This window comes from Muntiacus reevesi, chromosome 15, assembly GCF_963930625.1.
Source record: "Muntiacus reevesi chromosome 15, mMunRee1.1, whole genome shotgun sequence".
Taxonomy (NCBI): Eukaryota; Metazoa; Chordata; class Mammalia; order Artiodactyla; family Cervidae; genus Muntiacus; species Muntiacus reevesi.
In genome coordinates, this window is record NC_089263.1 from 14,809,437 (window position 1) to 14,829,378 (window position 19,942).

Below are 19,942 nucleotides of genomic sequence, written 5' to 3' on the forward strand. Positions count from 1 at the left end.
TGATAACTATACTGAGATTATCCAAGATGATGTCTTTAAAGAAATGTACATAGCTGCCTTCCAATGTACATTTCTTTAAAGACATCATCTTGGATAATCTCAGTATAGTTATCAAGGTTTAAATGATACATTTTTATTTAGTTTTTCATTTTTGTTCTGATTTTCTCAACTGAACCAGTAATGTCCTTGATAGCATATTCTTCCCTATCCCCAGTCTAATCTCAGGTATTACATTTAATTCTATTTTTGTGTCTTTAACCTTGATGAATCTCTACTGCTTACACATCCGTAAATCTGGACTGTTTCCTTGTTCTTAGGACATTGACAGTATTATTACACCCCCTCCCCAACTTTTACATGGAATGTTCCTCTTTGTGGGGGGCCTTCTGATGCTTCTTCACTAGATTCACATTATACATTCTTGTCTGGAGTTTGATTATAAGTGATGCACATTCAAGAGTATCACATTTGGAAGCACATCATACTCGAAGAGAAAGAATGTTTTCTCTTTGTGATTTTAACAAAATGTGCAAACTTCAATTGATTTTATCTTAACTGTGACTTGCTATGATTCAACAACCTGAAGATTCATATTTAATTGGTGTTTTCATTAAGCTAGACCCAGAAAGATATAAGAAAAAAAATCACTTTATTCTTTCTTCAGTGTCTTCAAGCTTTCTCTGCAATTCCTTCCCCATTCCTACACGAAACCTTAAATAATAACTTAATAATTACCATAATTGGACCATAATTTAGGATGGTCCAATATAATATCAAAATGATAAACTTATTCAGGATCCAATCTTTCTTTCCATGGCTCTAGAAGCAGGTGTCTTTTCCCACTGTTAGTCAAAGTGCAGCTCTGACCCCAGAGCACAGCCGCTGTTTGTCACTCTGCTGCCTGCCAGTCAGGAGCACCTCCAGCCATGGTCTCTTGATTTTAGATTTCTCAGGCATCAGGTATATATATTCCCTAGGATCCTCCATCTTCAGGAGACACATGTCAAGCTTTCCAGATACCACCACTGAAGTCTTGGTTTAAAATGAAGGGGAAGCATCTTCCTGCTGCTTCTCCTTGAGTGGTCATAAAAACATAGCATATCAGTGAATCTCTCCTAAAAGCTCCCTCTCTAAGTCTTTTCACCTTTAACTCCACATATAGATCCAAAGGAGACAATTGACTCATATTGTCAGAACTAGTTTTGTAGGCTATTATCATGTCCTGCATTTGTGACCAAGAAGCAGCTAACTTTAAAATCTGGGTAATACTCATGACCTACTGAGTATGTTCTTTATCTTTTGATCCCAGAAGATAATAAAAATGGTCTTATTTTCACATCTAGTTAGTCATGTTGCTGTTGTTCAGTCACCAGGTTGTGTCTGACTCTTCGCAACCCCGTGGACTGCAGCACGTCAGGCTTCCCTGTCCCTCACCATCTCCTGGAGTTTGCCCATGTTCATATTCAATGAACCAGTGATGTCATCCAACCATCTCATCCTCTGTCACCCTCTTCTCCTTCTGTCTTCACTGTTTCCCAGCATCAGGATCTTTTCCAATGAGTCAGCTGTTCACCTCAGGTAGCCAAACTATCGGAGCTTCAGCTTCAGCATCAGTCCTTCCAAAGAGTATTCAAGGTTGTCATAGCTTTCTTGCCAAGAAGCAATGATCTTCTAATTTCATGACTGCAGTCACCATTTGCAGTGATTTTAAAGCCCAAGAAGAAAAAATCTGTCACTGCTTCCACCTTTTCCCCTTCTATTTTGCCATGAAGTCATGGGACCATATGCCATGATCTTAGTTTTTTAATATTGAGTTTTAAGCCAGCTTTTTCACTTTCTTCCTTCACCTTCATCAAGAGGCTCTTTAGGTCTTCTTTGATTTCTGCCATTAGATTGGTATCATCTGCATATCTGAAATTGTTGATATTTCTCCCAGCAATCTTGATTCCAGCTTGTAGCTCATCTGGCCCAGTATTTTGCATGATGTGCTCTGTGTATAAATTAAATAAACAGGTGACAATAAACAGCCTTGTCATACTCCTTTCTCAATCCTGAACCAGTCAGTTGTTCCATACAGGCTTCTAACTGTTGCTTCTTGACCTACATACAGGTTTCTCAGGAGACAGGTAAGATGGTCTGGTATTCCACAGTTTTTATGAGTTTTCCATAGTTTGTTGTGATCCACACAGTCAAAGGCTTTAGCATAGTCAATGAAACAGAAGTAGATGTTTTTCTGGAAACCTCCCCTCCAAGTAGGCCTCTGCCTACTTGATTTCTGCTTCCTCTGCCTTTTCTAAACTCAGCTTGGACATCTGGAAGCTCTCAGTTCACATAATGCCAAAACCTAGCTTGGAGGATTTTGAGAATAACCTTACTAGCATGGGATATTAGTGCAATTGTCTGGTGGTCTGAACATTCTTTAGTACTGCCCTTCTTGAGTATTGGGATGAGGATTGACCTTTTCCAGTCCTGTGGCCACTGCCGGGTTTCCCAAATTTGTTGACATGTTGAGTGCAGCACTTTAATAGCATCATCTTTCATGATTTTAAATAGCTCTGCTGGAATTCCATCACCTCTACTAGCTTTATTGGGACAAGTGCCCACTTGACTTCACACCTCAAAATATCTGGCTCTGAATGAAAGACTATACTATCATGGTTATCTGGGTCATTAAGATATTTTTTGTACAGTTCTTCTGTGCATTCTTTCCATCTCTTATTGATCTCTTCTGCTTCTATTAGGTCTTTACCATTTTTGTCCTCTATTGTGCCCATCTTTGGATGAAATGTTCCTTTGATATTTCCAGTTTTCTTGAAGAGCTCTCTAGTCTTACCATTTCTGTTATATCCTGTATTTCTTTGCATTGTTCTTTGAAGAAGGCCTTCTTGTCTCTCCTTGCTGTTCTCTGGAGCTCTGCCTTTAGTTGGGCGTATCTTCCTAGTTAGTCATGCCTTTCATCTTTTCTGGGAAATTCTCAGTCTTTATCTTTTTCAATATTGCTTTTCCCAACTCCTTTCTCTTTTCTTTCTGGAATTTTAATTGGACATGTAACACAGGTCCATCTCATTCTATTATCATCCTCTTTCAAGTTTATGACCTCTGTTTCATTTTTTCCCACTCCATAATTTTTCTATGTGGCATGCTGGGTAATTTCTTCACAAAAATCATATAGTTCACTAAACATTCCTTCAGTTGCATTTAATCTATTATTTAAACCTTGCCACAGAGGGGGTTTTTAATTCCAACAACTATTTTTAATCAATAGGTGCTTAATTTGCTTTTTTCCCAAATATACCTTTTCAATTTTCATAGTGTCCCATTCTCCAATTTCAATTTTTTTATCTAAAATCTATTTGATTGTTTTAAAGATTCTAATGTTATCATCTCTCTCAGACAGTTACACAATTTCAAGTCCTGAGAGTGCTAATCCTTCCTCACATTGTGCCTACCAACCACTCCGCATGATGGATAGTTTCACTATGTGAGTTATCATTTTTTGTCGTGTGTGTGCGTGTTGCTCAGTCACATTTGACCCTTTGCTACCCCATAGACTGTAGACGGCCAGCTCCTCTGTCCATGGGATTCTCCAGACAAGAATACTGGAATGGGTAGCCGTTCCCTTCCCCAGGGGATCTTCCTGACCCAGGGGTTGAGTGCCAGTCTCCTGTATTGCAGGCAGATTCTTGACTGTCTGAGCCACCATGCACCTGAGGTTATGAAAGTATCCCTTCAGAGTAGTTTGCATTTGCTTCTGCTGACTAATTAGAATTCATTGGTCTGGAGCCATTCTATCTATAAAACTCTTACATTGTTACAGCTACAGACCATTTGAATTCAATACTCACATGTGGCACAGGAGGCTTCTCTTTCACAGAAGGCTTTTTTCCTACACAGAATATTAGGCATGGATTTTCTTCCTTACTGCTTTTGGGGGGATGATAGGAGGAGTTTTCTGTTTCCTTTTTTGGAGAAAGCAGCCACTCTCTGAGATCTCATTATAGGCAGGAGGTTCAGTTTATTTCTTTGTGCCATAAGCCTCCTGTCACTGCACGGGAGTTTAATCCCTTCCCCCAAATTCCTGGGGTCCATATCAAAGGCTAGTCTATTTCTAAGTCACTGTAGGATTGGCTGCTACACCTAACGCCTCCCCTTGTGAGCTACCTCTTCATTTCTGCCATCTCATAATTCCTTTTTTCCTTTGAGTTTGCTGTGTTTTTACTTTTCCCAATGTTTTATTCCAAAAGTTTTCAGTAAGTTAAAAGAATAGTATGCTCAACATTTATAAGCTCTTTACTTAGATTCATCTTAGGTTAGAAGAGAGAGGGAGACTTCCGGTTTACTGAAGTGCCTGTTAATGCTTTTGTCAACTTTTTCTGTTGAGTTCTTTTTCTTAACTGATTTATAAGAATTCTGGATGCAACTCATTCATCAAGTAGGTATGTGGTGAATACCTTTCCCACTCTGTAGCCGCGTGTTTTTACTCTCTTAATGGTACCTTTCAATACATAGACGTTAATTAATGAACTTAGGCTTATCAAGCTATTCTTTTATGGTTAATTTTGTGTGTGTGTGTCTGACTCTTTGCTTTTTTTTTTAATTTTTTTTTTATTAGTTGGAGGCTAATTACTTCACAACATTTCAGTGGGTTTTGTCATACACTAACATGAACTTTTATGGTTAATTGAGACATCTTTTTTTACTGTTCATAAGAAATTGCTCTTTACCTTTCTTCTACACATTTGCAATAGAAGGTGGGGATATCTCTTAGCTCAGTCCAGCATTTTGCCAAAACCTACCATACAGCTTGTAAGGAAAACTTCATAGAAAGAGCAATAAACAATCCAGGAGCTTAAAGTTTAGTCCTCATGACACCATCTAGAGTATTTGTATGACTTATTGACAATGGCATACCCCTCATGCTTAGTTTAGCTCTTAGGTCAATCATTCTGTCACTCTACCACATGTCTTCAAACCAATTAAATATCAACTAGTTTCCCAGGGGCTGTGTTAGTTGAGACCTCATATTTACATCATACTTAATAAGAAAAAATTTAAGCATATTTACCTTTGGATGTACTTCCTAGGTAGGGATTAGAGAAATCTGTTGTCAATATTATTCAATTATTATGACTGATAAAAAAGTTTAAAAGAGAAGAAAGTTCCTTCACTTCTAAGAATCTGTTTTCTCCTCCAAAGGATGATCCTATCATTTATTATCTAAGACAAGACATTTTGATAGTGAAAGGAAGTGCTCTTCATTGCTGTTCTGGGACAACTGGCATAGACTGGAACCGTCCCCGGCATCTCTGCGTGTGGTTGCTCTGCCCATTTGTAAAGTGGGAGAGCTGTACTTGATGATCTCAGAGATTCCCTGGCCTCACATTCTATCACCATAGGAAGGAAAAAAAGGAAATAGTTGCATTTCTTTGAACTCATTTCCTACTCTTGATAAATAGTAATGTCGCCTCTCCTGTTAAATGGCCTAATTTTTAATAATCTATGCTATAGTGAAAATTTTAATAATTTAGATAAACTTTTAGTTTGAGAAATATAAAATTAAGACAGGCTAATGTTCCTTTTTGCTTTTTTACTGAGAACATATAAACAAACTCCAGCCATGAAGTCTGATCACGGCTCGTAGTGAGAGGGCCAGTCCCACATCCAGAGTGTTCTCTGTCTCCTGGGTCTTTCTCTGTTGTGTTCACTGGGAACCCAAGTGCGTCAAAATTCCAGTTCTTACAGCTGTGTACTCCATGGTCCAGACACCTCTGGCAAACTCACAAACTGCTATGAAGTAATGTTAAGTGAAGAAAATAGAAGAGGCACAAAGACCAAAAAGTGAAAAAGTCAAGAGAACAGAATAAGCCTAGAAGCAGACAGCAGACCCATTCCCATATGAATGGTAACTTGGAACTTGATAGTGATGGTGTCTGAAACCACTGGGGAAAGGAAACACAGTTTAAAATACAGTACTGGGCGTCTCCCCCCGGTGGTCTAGTGGTTAAAAACCCACCTTGCATTGCAGGGAACTCAGGTTCAATCTTTGGTCAGAGAACTGAGATCCCGCATGACGAAAGGCAGCACAACTAGCGAGCCTGAGCATTGCAACAGAAGATCCTGCCTATGGAGTCTAAAAGCAGACACAACCAAATAAATAATTACTAAAAAAATAACATATAGTACCGATGTATTACTAATCTATTTGCTGCATTCAAAATTGTTCCAAGATTTAGCAGATTAAAAGAATACACATCGATTTATCTCACAGTTTTAAGGAGTCAGGAAGCCAGATATGCTTAGCTGGTTCCTCAGCTTCCAGGGCATCATTCAGGAAATCAAAGTGGATTCCCTGCTGGTTCAGTGGATGAGAATCTGCCTGCCAATGTAGAGGACATGGGTTCAATCCCTGGTCCGGGAAGATTCCACATGCTGCAAAGCAGCTAAGCCTGTGTGCCACAACTACTGAGTCCACATGCCTCAGTGACTGAAGCTCTTGCCCCCTAGAGCCCACACTCCACAACAAGAGAAGCCACTGCAATGAGAAGTCCATGCCCCGCAACAAAGAGAAGCCCCCACTCTCCACAACTAGAGAAAGCCTGCACACAGCAATGAAGATCCAGGGCAGCCAAAAATAAATAAAATAAAGCAGTGTGTACCTGTCAAAAAAAAAAATGTCAAGGTGACAACTGAGGCTGCCGTCATCAACTCAAGTTTCAACAGGGGCAGGACGCACTCCCAAACTCACCCAGTGGTTGTTAGCAGGATTCAGTTGCTTGCAGGTATGAGACAAGGATTTCAGTTTTTTGCAGGATGTTGACCAGAGGCCATCCTTACTTCCTGGTCATACATTCCTCTCTACCACAGCATCTGGCTTCTTCAGAAGCCAGAAAAAAAGCAAAAGGCTATTGTTCCAAAGCCTGTCTTAGTTTTGTATTTCTCAAACTAAAAATTTATCTAAATTATTAAAATTTTTACTATAGCATAGCTTATTAAAAATTAGACCATGGAACAGAAGAGGCAACATCCCTATTTATCAGACTAAGAAATGAGTTCAAAGAAATGCAACTATTTCCTTTTTTTCCTTCCTATGGTAATAGAATGTGAGGCCAGGGAATCTCTGAGATCATCAAATACAGCTCTCCACTTTACAAATGCAAGCTGAGAGGGCAAGAAAGAGAAAGTGGCAGCAAGAGAGAGTCCTAGCAAGGTAGAAATCACAGTCTTTTGTACCCTGATCATGGCAATCACATCTCATTACTCTTGTATTCTATTTATGAGAATATCCTCACATTGTCAAATTCTAGTCATGAGGCCTAGCCCAAACACAAGAGGAGGAAATTACACAAAGGAGCAAGTACCAGGAGGTGGAAGACATTGGGAGCTATCTTAAAAGTCTGCCTACCGCTGGGTCTTACCATCAGTCCAAAATTCTTCTTCCTAGTTTCTCCCGGGACACCTAGCAATGCAAACTGGACTCTCAATGACCCCTTCTGCTTTCCTTAGTTCCACATGTGGCAATCCAGACACACCGATTCCTACTTTCCAAAGTTATTCTCCTATCCTCTTCCAGTCACGCCAGCAGATTTAGCCTGTGCTTTCAGAAAATGAAAATGGCAGGCAGACAAAAGGAAAGCCTATCTCAAGTTAGAAAAAGCATTAAGGATGCTGCTGGTTTCCAAGAGAAATGCTATCCCCTGGTGAAAATAAAATCCTTGTTCTGCTTGTCCAGTCCACTTGACCCAGAGCCCAACAAAGAAATATTCCTGTTCATACTCACTGAAGCCACACTGTCTTCCTGAAGGAGTTACTTGGCCCTAGGCTGCAGCTCAGCTCCTACAGAGGGACTTAAAAGGAAAACAACAGTTCTTGGTCCAAAGCAATAAAGAGACAAGTGAGTCATAACAGTCTGGATTCTCCACCAGCATAAGCAGTTCCGTGAATCGCCTCTATAAAAACCCTGCCTTTCTATCCCAAGCTGTTCCAAGTGCCAAAACCTTCCATTCAAGAGTTTTATAACTCAGCCCGGTGCTCACAAATGTCACTGCACATAAGAGGGCCTTTGATCTCTAGCCATACCCAAGCCCATAGTCTGCAGCGAAGCGTGGTTTGATAACTATCTGAAGGGAAAAGCGCTTGGGTTTCCTCTCGTTTCTTTCTATTCTACTTTTAATAGGCTGCTTAGCTTCAGGCATCTGCCCTCTGCCCTCCTAACTTCCATCTCAACCAGAAGTAAAACAGGCCCATGGTTACGTGCTCTGAGAGCTCATGAAATAACAATGATGGTAGCAAATACTCATAGAGGGCTCATACGTGCCAGGCGTTGTCTTAAGGAGTTTATACAGGCAATCCTGCGTAGGAGGTTTTCACAGAGGACAGGGAAGCATACAGAGGCAAAGTGACTGCCTGACAGTCAGCTAGTAAGGGATTTGAAACCAACCGGTACTTCCCCAGAGTATGTTTGCCTGCTTAACTGTACACAAGCCTTCACTGAGAAGGCAAAATATGGAGACAGAAATGTGAGTCTATTTACTGTATAATCCTAGAAACCCACTCTTGGACATACATCTGGAGAAAACTCTAATTTGACAGGATACATGCACCTCAGTGTTCACAACAGCACTATTTACCATAGGTGAGACATGGAAGCAACCTAAATGTCCATCAATAGATGAATGGATAAAGAAAATGTGATACATATGTACAATGGAATTTTCAGTTCAGTTCAGTCGCTCAGTCGTGTCCGACTTTGCAACCCCATGAATCGCAGCACACCAGGCCACCCTGTCCATCACAAACTCCTAGAGTTTACTCAAACTCATGCCCATCAAGTCAGTGATGCCATCCAGCCATCTCATCCCCTGTCGTCCCCTTCTCCTCCTGCCCCCAATCCCTCCCAGCATCACGGTCTTTTCCAATGAGCTTCAGCTTCAGCATCAGTCCTTCCAATGGACACCCAGGACTGATCTCCTTTAGGATGGACTGGTTGGATATCCTTGCAGTCCAAGGGACTCTCAAGAGTCTTCTCCAACACCACAGTTCAAAAACATCAATTTTTCAGTGCTCAGCTTTCTTCACCATCCAACTCTCACATTCATACATGACCACTGGAAAAACCGTAGCCTTGACCAGACGGACCTTTGTTGGCAAAGTATTTGAATATTACTCAGACATAAAAAAGAGTGAAATAATGCCATTTGTAGCAACATGGATACACCTAGAGAATATCATACTAAGTGAAAAAAGCCAGACAGAGAAAGACAAATATCATACAATATCACTTATATGTGGAATCTAAAAAAATGACACAAATTAATTTACATCAAAACAGAAATAGACTCACAGACTGAGAAAACAAGCGTATGGTTACCAAAGGGGAAAGGGAGGGGGAGGAACAAATGAGGACTTCGGGATTAACATGCACACATTACTCTATATAAAATAGAAAGCCAACAAGGAACCTACTGTATAGCACAGGAAACTCTCAATATCTTGTAATAATCTGTAAGGGAAAAGTTTTAAAAAAGAGTAGATACAAATATGTATAACTGACTCACTTTGCTGTATGCCTGAGACTAACACAACATTGTAAACCAACTCTACTTCCATTTAAGAAGAAAATAAAGAAACTCACAATTTGAATTCTTTTTTTAATGTGAGTTTCCCTTTAATAAGGAAGAAACTTTGGAATAAACTCCTTAGCTGTAAAAGCACTTTCTTTTTCCAGGTACTGTATCAGAAATGCCTTCAGTAAGAAGACTAAATGTACAAACCTTTGAACTAAAGTCATGAGCTGATTAATCAAATTGAACTGAAGACTAAACTATGCTCTGTGATGTATCTGAAGCAGCAGATTTCTTTTGCTGAAGTTTTTCCCTCCTGTTCTGTATAAAGATACAGGGCTCTATTATTGTCAAATTTCTTTAGTAGAAGAGGCTTTCATGACTCATCTGAATTAGCAGCCTCTATGTTTTTAAACTATGTTTTGTTAAGTGTGGAAATTTATGAAGTATGGCTAAGTCAGAACAGAACAGCAGTTCATAACTAAGTCCTAAGATGTGTCATTTCAAGCATAACTACATTCAAAACTTAGATATTAAAAATTAAGTCCAAGAGAAGCGTCTATCTACAAATGGCTGCTATAATGAAAACTACCTTCCTACTCTCAGGCCAGGTTAAATGATGAATCTAAGCCCCTCTCTGGGAATAGGAGTAGGCATGTGTGCTATCCCCAGGCCCAGGGTTGGTCATTATGGCTGTAACTAGGCCAATAAGAGCCCCATCATTTTGCTGGAATGACTGAGGAAGACTGTTTTTTTTTTTAAATAATTTTATTGATTGATTTTTGGCTGCATCAGATCTTTGTTGTGGTGCCAGGGCTTAGTTCCCCAAGCGGGGATTGAACCAGCGTCTCCAGCGTTGGAAGGTGGATTCTCAACCACTGGACCAGTGGGAAGTCCTGAGGGGGGTTTATTCTGGACTTCCTAAGCAGGTGAAATACAAACTGTCACTGCTCCAGGCCATCTCACTGGGGACAGACTGCTTGTGAAGGGGGCCAGTGTGGAAGGAAGCAGATAGAAACAGACATCCTAATTTTCTTAGAGCATTTGGATCCAGCTGTACCTGAATCTCCTCCTATGCTGTGCGGTTCACCAAGCCTATAAATTCCTTTGTTGCTGTTGTTGTTGTTTTTTAATGTATTTTATTGAAGCACAGTTGATATACAGTGTTGTGTTAGCTTCTGGTATACAGCAAAATGATTCAGTTATACATACATACTTTTATATTCTTTTTCACAGTCTTTCCATTATGGTTTATTGTAGGGTATTGAATATAGTTTCCTGTGCTATTCAGTGGGACCTTGTTGTTAGTTCATCCCTTCTACATATAATAGTTTGCATCTGCTAGTCCCAGATTTCCCATCCATCCCTCCCCCACCCCGAAAACCTTTCTGTTTAAACCTGTGATTTGGGATTCTGCCCTCTGCAACCCAGAGTCCTAACCAGGACAGAGGAAATAGGTCAGCTGCCACCTCCTGCTGTGTGACTACTGACACCACAGACCTAAAGAAATGAACACTCGTGAAAGTTGAGAATTTCAAAGGCACACCCATATCCTGGGTGTGGCCACGAAAGCAGTCCAACAGCCGTGCACCCAGCTGGAGCTGACTTAGCTCCTAAGAAGGCCCACCCTACGGCTAAGGGTCATGCAAAGACGTTCTACAGAGATAATACAGTAAACAACACCACACACACACACACACACACACACACACACACACACCCATTAGGCAAGAACACCACGTATTTTCTTCTTAAGGGAAATAACCACAAGCAAAGGATGGTTATGAGTCAGTAACTGGCTATAATTAGGGGCTTTCCCCCCCACTAGTAATATCTGAATTAAGGTGGAGCGTATAGCACAGCCCAGCAGGCTGTAAAGAAGTAACCACATCTTGCTTGGTGTTTCCGTGACTCAATTCCTGAAGAACAGGTCCCTGCAAGTCAGGAAAAAAAAGAAAAAAACCTTGGTAGGAGAGTTTAGTGCCTAAGTTAGTGGGAGTTTCCACCTCTATCAGAGTCAAAATAATTGCACCTTCAGTCGTCCACTTTGGAGCCGAACATCTCTCAAGCAGCCACTCTAGAAATTTCCCATCTGCTGGATTTTAAGTCCATTTTTTATTTCAAAACTTTTATTACTATTTGTGTAATACACAGATAAGACTGTATAAAAATTATAGGTACCCTTTAAAATAACAGTTACACAACAATGCATCCACCCCCTGGGTTAAGAAGTATATTGTGCTCTGTCGATAAGTTGTGTCTGACTCTTTGCGACCCCCAGGGACTGTAGCCCACCAGGCTCCTCTGTCCTTGGGATTTCCCAGGCAAGAATACTGGAGTGGGTTGCCATTTCCTACTCCAGGGCGTCTTCCTAACCCAGAGATTGAACCCACGACTCCTGCATCTCCTGCATTGGCAGTTGGATTCTTTCCACTGAGCCACTTGGGAAGCCCTAAGAAATGTATTACAAGTCATTTTATTTATTTATTTATTTTTTACATTTTGAGGGTTTTTTTTTTTTTCCATTTATTTTAATTAGTTGGAGGCTAATTACTTTACAATATTGTAGTGGTTTTTACCATACATTGACATGAATCAGCCATAGATTACATGTGTTCCCCATCCCGATCCCGCCTCCTGCCTCCCTCCCCATCCGATCCCTCTGGGTCTTCCCAGTGCACCAGCCCTGAGCACTTGTCTCATGCATCCAGCCTGGGCTGGTGATCTGTTTCACCCTTGATAGTATACTTGTTTCAATGCTATTCTCTCAGAACATCCCACCCTCGCCTTCTCCCAGAGTCCCAAAGTCTATTCTATACATCTGTGTCTCTTTTTCTGTCCTGCATATAGGGTTATCATTACCATCTTTTTAAATTCCATATATATGCATTAGTATACTGTATTGGTCTTTATCTTTCTGGCTTACTTCACTCTGTATAATGGGCTCCAGTTTCATCATTTGAAACTGGAACTGATTCAAATGAATTCTTTTTAATGGCTGAGTAATATTCCATGGTGTATATGTACCACAGCTTCCTTATCCATTCATCTGCTGATGGGCATCTAGGTTGCTTCCATGTCCTGGCAATTATAAACAGTGCTGCGATGAACACTGGGGTGCATGCGTCTCTTTCAGATCTAGTTTCCTTGGTGTGTATGACCAGGAGTGGGATTGCTGGGTCATATGGCATTTGGTTTTTTGAAAAGGTAAATAAAATTGACAAACCATTAGCCAGACTCATCAAGAAACAAAGGGAGAAGAACCAAATCAACAAAATTAGAAATGAAAATGGAGAGATCACAACAGACAACTCTGAAATACAAAGGATCATAAGAGACTACTACCACAGCTCTATGCCAATAAAATGCACAACTTGGAAGAAATGGACAAATTCTTAGAAAAGTATAACTTTCCAAAACTGAACCAGGAAGAAAGAGAAGATCTTAACAGACCCATCACAAGCATGGAAATCGAAACTGTAATCAGAAATCTTCCAGCAAACAAAAGCCCAGGACCAGATGGCTTCACAGCTAAATTCTACCAAAAATTTAGAGAAGAACTAACACCTATCTTACTCAAACTCTTCCAGAAAACTGCAGAAGAAGGCAAACTTCCAAATTCATTCTATGAGGCCACCATCACCCTAATACCAAACCAGACAAGGATGCTACAAAAAAAGAAAACTACAGGCCAATATCACTGATGAACATAGGTGCAAAAATCCTTAACAAAATTCTAGCAAACAGAATCCAACAACATATTAAAAAGATCATACACCATGACCAAGTGGGCTTTATCCCAGGAATGCAAGGATTCTTTAATATCCGCAAATCAATCAATGTAATACACCACATTAACAAATTGAAAGATAAAAGCCATATGATTATTTCAATAGATGCAGAAAAATTCTCTGACAAAATCCAACATCTATTTATGATAAAAACTCTCCAGAAAGCAGGCACAGAAGGAACATACCTCAACATAATAAAAGCTATATATGACAAACCCACAGCAAACATTATCCTCAATGGTGAAAAATTGAAAGCATTTCCCTTAAAGTCAGCAACAAGACAAGGGTGTCCACTCTCACCACTACTATTCATCATAATTTTGGAAGTTTTGGCCACAGCAATGAGAACAGAAAAAGAAATAAAAGGAATCCAGATAGGAAAAGAAGAAGTACAAGTCCCTTTCTAGCTGCATCCTCTTCCATGGCACTCGGGCTTCCCTGATGGCTCAGTGATAAAGAACTTTGCCTGCCAATGCAGGAGACGCGGATTCAATTCCTGCGTCTGGAAGATCCCCCAGAAAAGGAAATGGCAATCCACTCTAGTCTTCTTGCCTGGGGAATCCCATGGACAGAGGAGCCTGGCAGGCTACAGTCCACAGGGTCACAAAAAAGCCAGGCACAACTTAACGACTAAAGCAACAACCCTGTCACTCTTTGGAGAATAACCACTATCCTGATTTTGATGAAAACATGCTTCTGAGTTTAAAAGAAATAACTGTAGTGTGATTGTACATCTCCCTATACAACATATTATTTCATTTTAGAAAACTCAGTCTAAGCGTACCCTGGAAGGAGCAGGCAATATCGCCTGTTTTAGATGAAGGCAACCAAGAAAAGCAAAACTGAACTGAGTTTCTGAGTCATTGTCTGGCTGTCGTTTCTGCCCTTTCTGGTGAAGGTGTAAAGGCCAGGTCTTGCTGGTGAGTCCTCGGAAATGCAGAGCTTGCCAGAGCTGGGGCATTGGGCAGGGCTCGGGTGTGGACCAGGCATAGGCCATCCAGCTTCTAAATGGACTATTGAGTGCTTTCTGCTCTAAACCCATTACTTGTCACCAGCTGTCAGGAGTAAGTGGAAACAGAAAAATTCTGTGTGGTGAAATGAATGTTCTCAGCACATCTAAGTGGTTGTACATGTAAGCATGTCATTAGTATGTGGTCAAGACAAGCCACATTCAGAACAGAATATGAATTTTCGACGTGTTGCTCTCAAGTTGAAAAAGAAAAGGAAAGGAAATGGCTGTGGTGGTCTTGCTGCCGGCAGCCCTCACCTGACGCTCAGGTCCACTCTTCCCACCTGCGCCAGCTGGCCAATCCTGTGCAGCTCGCATTCTGGAATCTTCTCTCACCATCCTCCAGGGGACTCCTCAGATTCTCTAACTGGATCCCCTAATTCTTGTGTCCCATGTCTTTCCTGGTTTGTTCTTTCATTTTTAGTGGACTACATCCTTCTTGAGATGAGCTTCTTGAAAAAGGTTTTGCTGTTGTTTAGTCACTAAGTCATGTCCAACTCTTTGCAGCCCCATGGACTGCAGCACGCCAGGCTTCCCTGTCCTACACTATCTCCCTGAGTTTGTGCAAGTTCATGTTCATTGAGTCAGTGATGCTATCCAACCTTTATGAAAAATGGTTGCAGAGACATAAAGGTCAAGACTGTGTGTGCCTGAAGATGTAAAATTTTTGAGTCTCAAACTTAAATGATAGTTTAGGTATAGAATGCTAGGATGGATATAATTTCCCTTCAGAATTTTGAAGGCATGGCTCTATTATCTTCTTACCCTCGATGTTACCACTGAAGAGTCAAAAGCCATTTTTGTTCACAATCCTTTTAATTTATTTATTTTTCCCCTTGGAAGCTTATAGAAACTTAGTATTTGTTGTCAGTGTTCTGAAATATCACAATATGTGCCTTGTAGTTAAGTCTGTTTTTATCCATTTTGCTGTACATTGAATGGACCATTCCAATCTGGCTACTTATGTCCTTCAATGCAGGGTAAATTTCCTAAATTACTTTCTGATAATTTCATTTTCTCTGTTCTCCCATTCTCATATTATTCAGATATCTCATCTCCTAAACTAAGCCTTTAAATGTCCCTATATTTTTATTCTTATTCCCATCTCTATATTTTTACTGTATTTCGGGGGGGGGGGTGATTTCCTTTTGTTCTGTGTGTGTTGCACTCAGCCTCTCAGTCCTGTCCAACTCTTTGTAACCCCATGGACTGTAGCCCACCAGGCTCCTCTGTCCATGGGATTCTCCAGGCAAGAATCCTGGAGTGGGCTGCCATGCCCCTCTCCAGAGAATCTTCCCCACACAGGGATCAAACCCATGTCTCCTGCACTGCAGGCAGATTCTTTACCACTGAGCCAATGGGAAAGCCCTCCTTTTCTTCTACTGAGTTTTTTTTTTATTTCCATAAGCACATTTTGTCCTTTGAGTGCTTCTTTTTTATAACTTCATATTCCTTTTTCATAGATGTGGTATCCTCTCCTTTCCTTCTGAGGATTTTAAATATTGATTTTTTTTTTTTTACTACGTTCTTCTCCCTGTCCTGTCTCTATATTCCCTAAGTTCTTATTGTTTGTTTCCTTTTTTGTTCATGTCAACCTATCACAATAGTGACTTGTCTTAGCTATCTAATGCCTTTTGACCAACTACTTTTAATAAACAGGAGCAAAGAAAACCTGCTTGGAAGCTCTGAGCATATGATGAGCTTTGTTGACTCTGAGCTTCACTGTGGGATTGTATGGATGGTCCCTTTGGGGTAAAACCCTGATCTCAATTTGTTAGGCTGGTCAATATCTCAAAGAAGAGCCTTCTAATCTCTTCCTGCCTGGAGGCAGACCCTTGTCCAGTATTCTAGACACCATCTAGAGGAACAGGTCTCTTCATTCTGAATTTATTGTACATACAGTCACTTATGGAGTAGGAAATAGCAATCCACTCCAGTATTCTTGCCTGGGAAATCCCATGGACTGAGCCTGGAAGGCTACAGTCCATAGCTTCACAAAGAGTCAGACAGGACTGAGCGACTGAACAAACACACACAGTCACTTAATTACTCTGTTTCTGGTGCAGTGTTGACACGGTATAGTGCCGCCATCCAGAGATATGTCTGAAGTACCCCATCCAAAGGCCCTCTGTTCTAGCCTGAGACTAACTGTTCAGATCTCTGTCAGGATAGATGGTGAGTGACAGGGCAACATAGCTTTACTGTTCACAGTTTCTCAAGTTCAGAGTCTTCAACTGCATTTCTCTTGCTCGAAGTAACTTCTTCCCATTGCCTGCTGAAAAGCTACACACGAATGTGAAATATGGTGAGTGTTTACATTAAGCCATTCTGCAAATGCCTTTTGCAGAACCACCCCTACAAAGATCGTGAGAAATGCATGTGAACACCTTCTCCAGCTGAGGTAGAAGGGATCGAGAATTCTTGGCTGTAGGTAGGAAAAAAGAAAGTGAAGTGAAAGTCACTCAGTCATGTCCAACTCTTTGCGACCCCATGGACTATATAGTCCATGGAATTAATTCTCCAGGTCAGAATACTGGAGTGGGTAGCCTTTCCCTTCTCCAGGGGATCTTCCCAACCCAAGAATCGAACCCAGGTCTCCTTCATAGCAGGCAGATTCTTTCCCAGCTGAGCCACAAGGGAAGCCCAGGAAAACAGAATTCCTAGGTTAAATGTTGCTGGAAAAATCTCTCTCATTATCCAAGACAATTCCATCTGTAATTGCTTCCCGTGTCTTCTGTCGTCTAAAGGTCTTCCTGTGGTTTAAAAAAAAAAAAAAAAAAGCTTTTCTAGGGATTTTTTGGGCTAAATATTCCAGGTCCATATAGACATGGTTAAGATGTTCATATACATCATCTCATTTGTTCCTTATAACAGCAGTCCTGTGAATTAACAAGGTTGGGTATCATTATTACTGTTTTTACTGTTATCATTGTTGTTGTTCAGTCGCTAAGTGGTGTCTGACTCTTTGCAACCCATGGACTGTAGCCCGCTAGGCTCCTCTGTCCACAGGATTCTCTAGGCAAGAATACTGGAGTGGGTTGCCATTTCCTTCTCCACGGGATCTTCCCAAACCAGGGATCAAACCCACATCTCCTGCAGCTCCTGCACTGGCAGGTATGTTTTTACCAGCTGAGCCATTGGGAAAGAGCCCTTACTATCACCCTTTCAGAAGTGAAAACAGGCTCAGAAAGGTTGGAGGACTTCTCAAAGGCCAGATTACCTGCAAGATGCTTTCTTTCCTCCCCCCCAACCATGAACAAGGTCAGCCTTCAGAGCAACTAGAGAGTTGCAAGCTATCTCACTGTGGCAGTTCCCTTTGGAATCTGTCAGTGATAGCTTGGTGGCTTCCAGAGTCCACTGTGTTCAGGCACAACGTGCCAGCATGTAGCGCACCCAGATGAACCAAGAGGCAAGGCTGGGATTGGAAATAGCAAGTCATGCAAGGACTTGGGCATGCTGGGCTCCTGATTGCTTCTAAGGAGCTGCTGCAGCCAGGGCAATGGGGATCTGTGGCAGTACCCACGTTAATAGGCCTGTGGTTTGTACTTGAACGAGCTGAGTTTTCTGTTGTTTTCTAACTTAGATCTCTAACTACACTCACTACCTTAGCCGCACCAGTGGGATTCATAGCAAGTCAAACTTGATTCACGCGGGGTCAAATTTGTTAAGCTTTAATAATTCTGTTCATAACTTACCGTTTTAATTTTTTGTTTTTGTTTCAGCTTTATTGAGTGTGTGTGTGTGTGTGTGTGTGTGTGCGCGTGTGTGTACTCAGTTTCTTAATCATGTCTGACTCCGTGCTCCTCTATTCATGGGATTTTCCAGGAAAGAATATTGGAGGGGGTTGCCATTTGCTCCTCTGGGGGAATCTTCCGCACCTAGGGATGGTACCCACATCTCCTGTGTCTCCTGCATTAGGCAGGTGGATTGTTTACTACTGAGCCACCAGGGAAGTCCTTCTTGCATATAATTGATAAATAAAAATTGAATGTATTTCAGGTATAAGACGGAGAAGGCAATGGCACCCCACTCCAGTACTCTTGCCTGGAGAATCCCAGGGACGGAGGAGCCTGGTGGGCTGCAGTCCATGAGGTCGCTAAGAGTCAGACATAACTGAGCGACTTCACTCTCACTTTTCACTTTCATGCACTGGAGAAGAAGATGGCAGCCCACTCCAGTGTTCTTGCCTGGAGAATCCCAGGGACGGAGGAGCCTGGTGGGCTACCGTCTATGGGGTCACACAGAGTCGGACACGACTGACGTGACTTAGCAGCAGCAAGATATAAGAAGAACTATACAAAAAAGATCTTCATGACCCAGATAATCACGATGGTGTGATCACTCAACTAGAGCCAGACATCCTGGAATATGAAGTCAAGTGGGCCTTAGAAAGCATCAGTACCAACAAAACTAGTGGAGGTAAGGGAATTCCAGTTGAGCTATTTCAAATCCTAAAAGATGATGCTGTGAAAGTGCTGCACTCAATATGCCAGCAAATTTAGAAAACTCAGCAGTGGCCACAGGACTGGAAAAGGTCAGTTTTCATTCCAGTCCCAAAAAAGGCAATCCCAGAGAATGCTCAAACTACCGCACTGTTGCACTCATCTCACACGCTAGTGAAGTAATGCTCAAAATTCTCCAAGCCAGGCTTCAACAGTATGTGAACCGAGAACTTCCAGATGTTCTAGCTGGTTTTAGAAAAGGCAGAGTAACCAGAGATCAAATTGCCAACATTCTCTGGATCATCGAAAAAGCAAGAGAGTTCCAGAAAAATATCTATTTCTGCTTTATTGACTATGCCAAAGCCTTTGACTATGTGGATCACAACAAACTGTGGAAAATTGTTAAAAAGATGGGAGGGAATACCAGACCACCTGACCTGCCTCCTTGAGAAATCTGTATGCAGGTCAAGAATCAACAGTTAGAACTGAACATGGAACAGCAGACTGATCCAAATCGGGAAATGAATACGTCAAGGCTGTATATTGTCACCCTGCTTATTTAACTTATATTCAGAGTACATCATACAAAATGCTGGGCTGGCTGAAGCACAAGCTGGAATCAAGATTGCCGGGAAAAAATACCAGTAACCTCAAATATGCAGATGACACCACCCTTATGCCAGAAAGTGAAGAAGAACTAAAGAGCCTCTTCATGAAAGTCAAAGAGGAGTGTAAGAAAGTTGGCTTAAAACTCATCATTCAGAAAACTAAGATCATGGCATCTGATCCCATCACCTCCTGTCAAATAGATGGGGAAACAATGGAGACAATGACAGACTTCATTTTGAGGGGCCCCAAAATCACTGCAGATGGTGACTGCAGACATAAAATTAAAAGACGCTTGCTCCTTGGAAGGAAAGTTATGACCAGCCTAGACAGCATGTTAAAAAGGAGAGACATTACTTTGCCAACAAAGGTCCATCTAGTCAAACTATGGTTTTTCCAGTGGTCATGTATAGACGTGAGAGTTGGACTATAAAGAAAGCTGAGCACTGAAGAATTGATGCTTTTGAACTGTGGTGTCAGAGAAGATTCTTGAGAGTCCCTTGGACAGCAAGGAGATCCAACCAGTCCATCCTA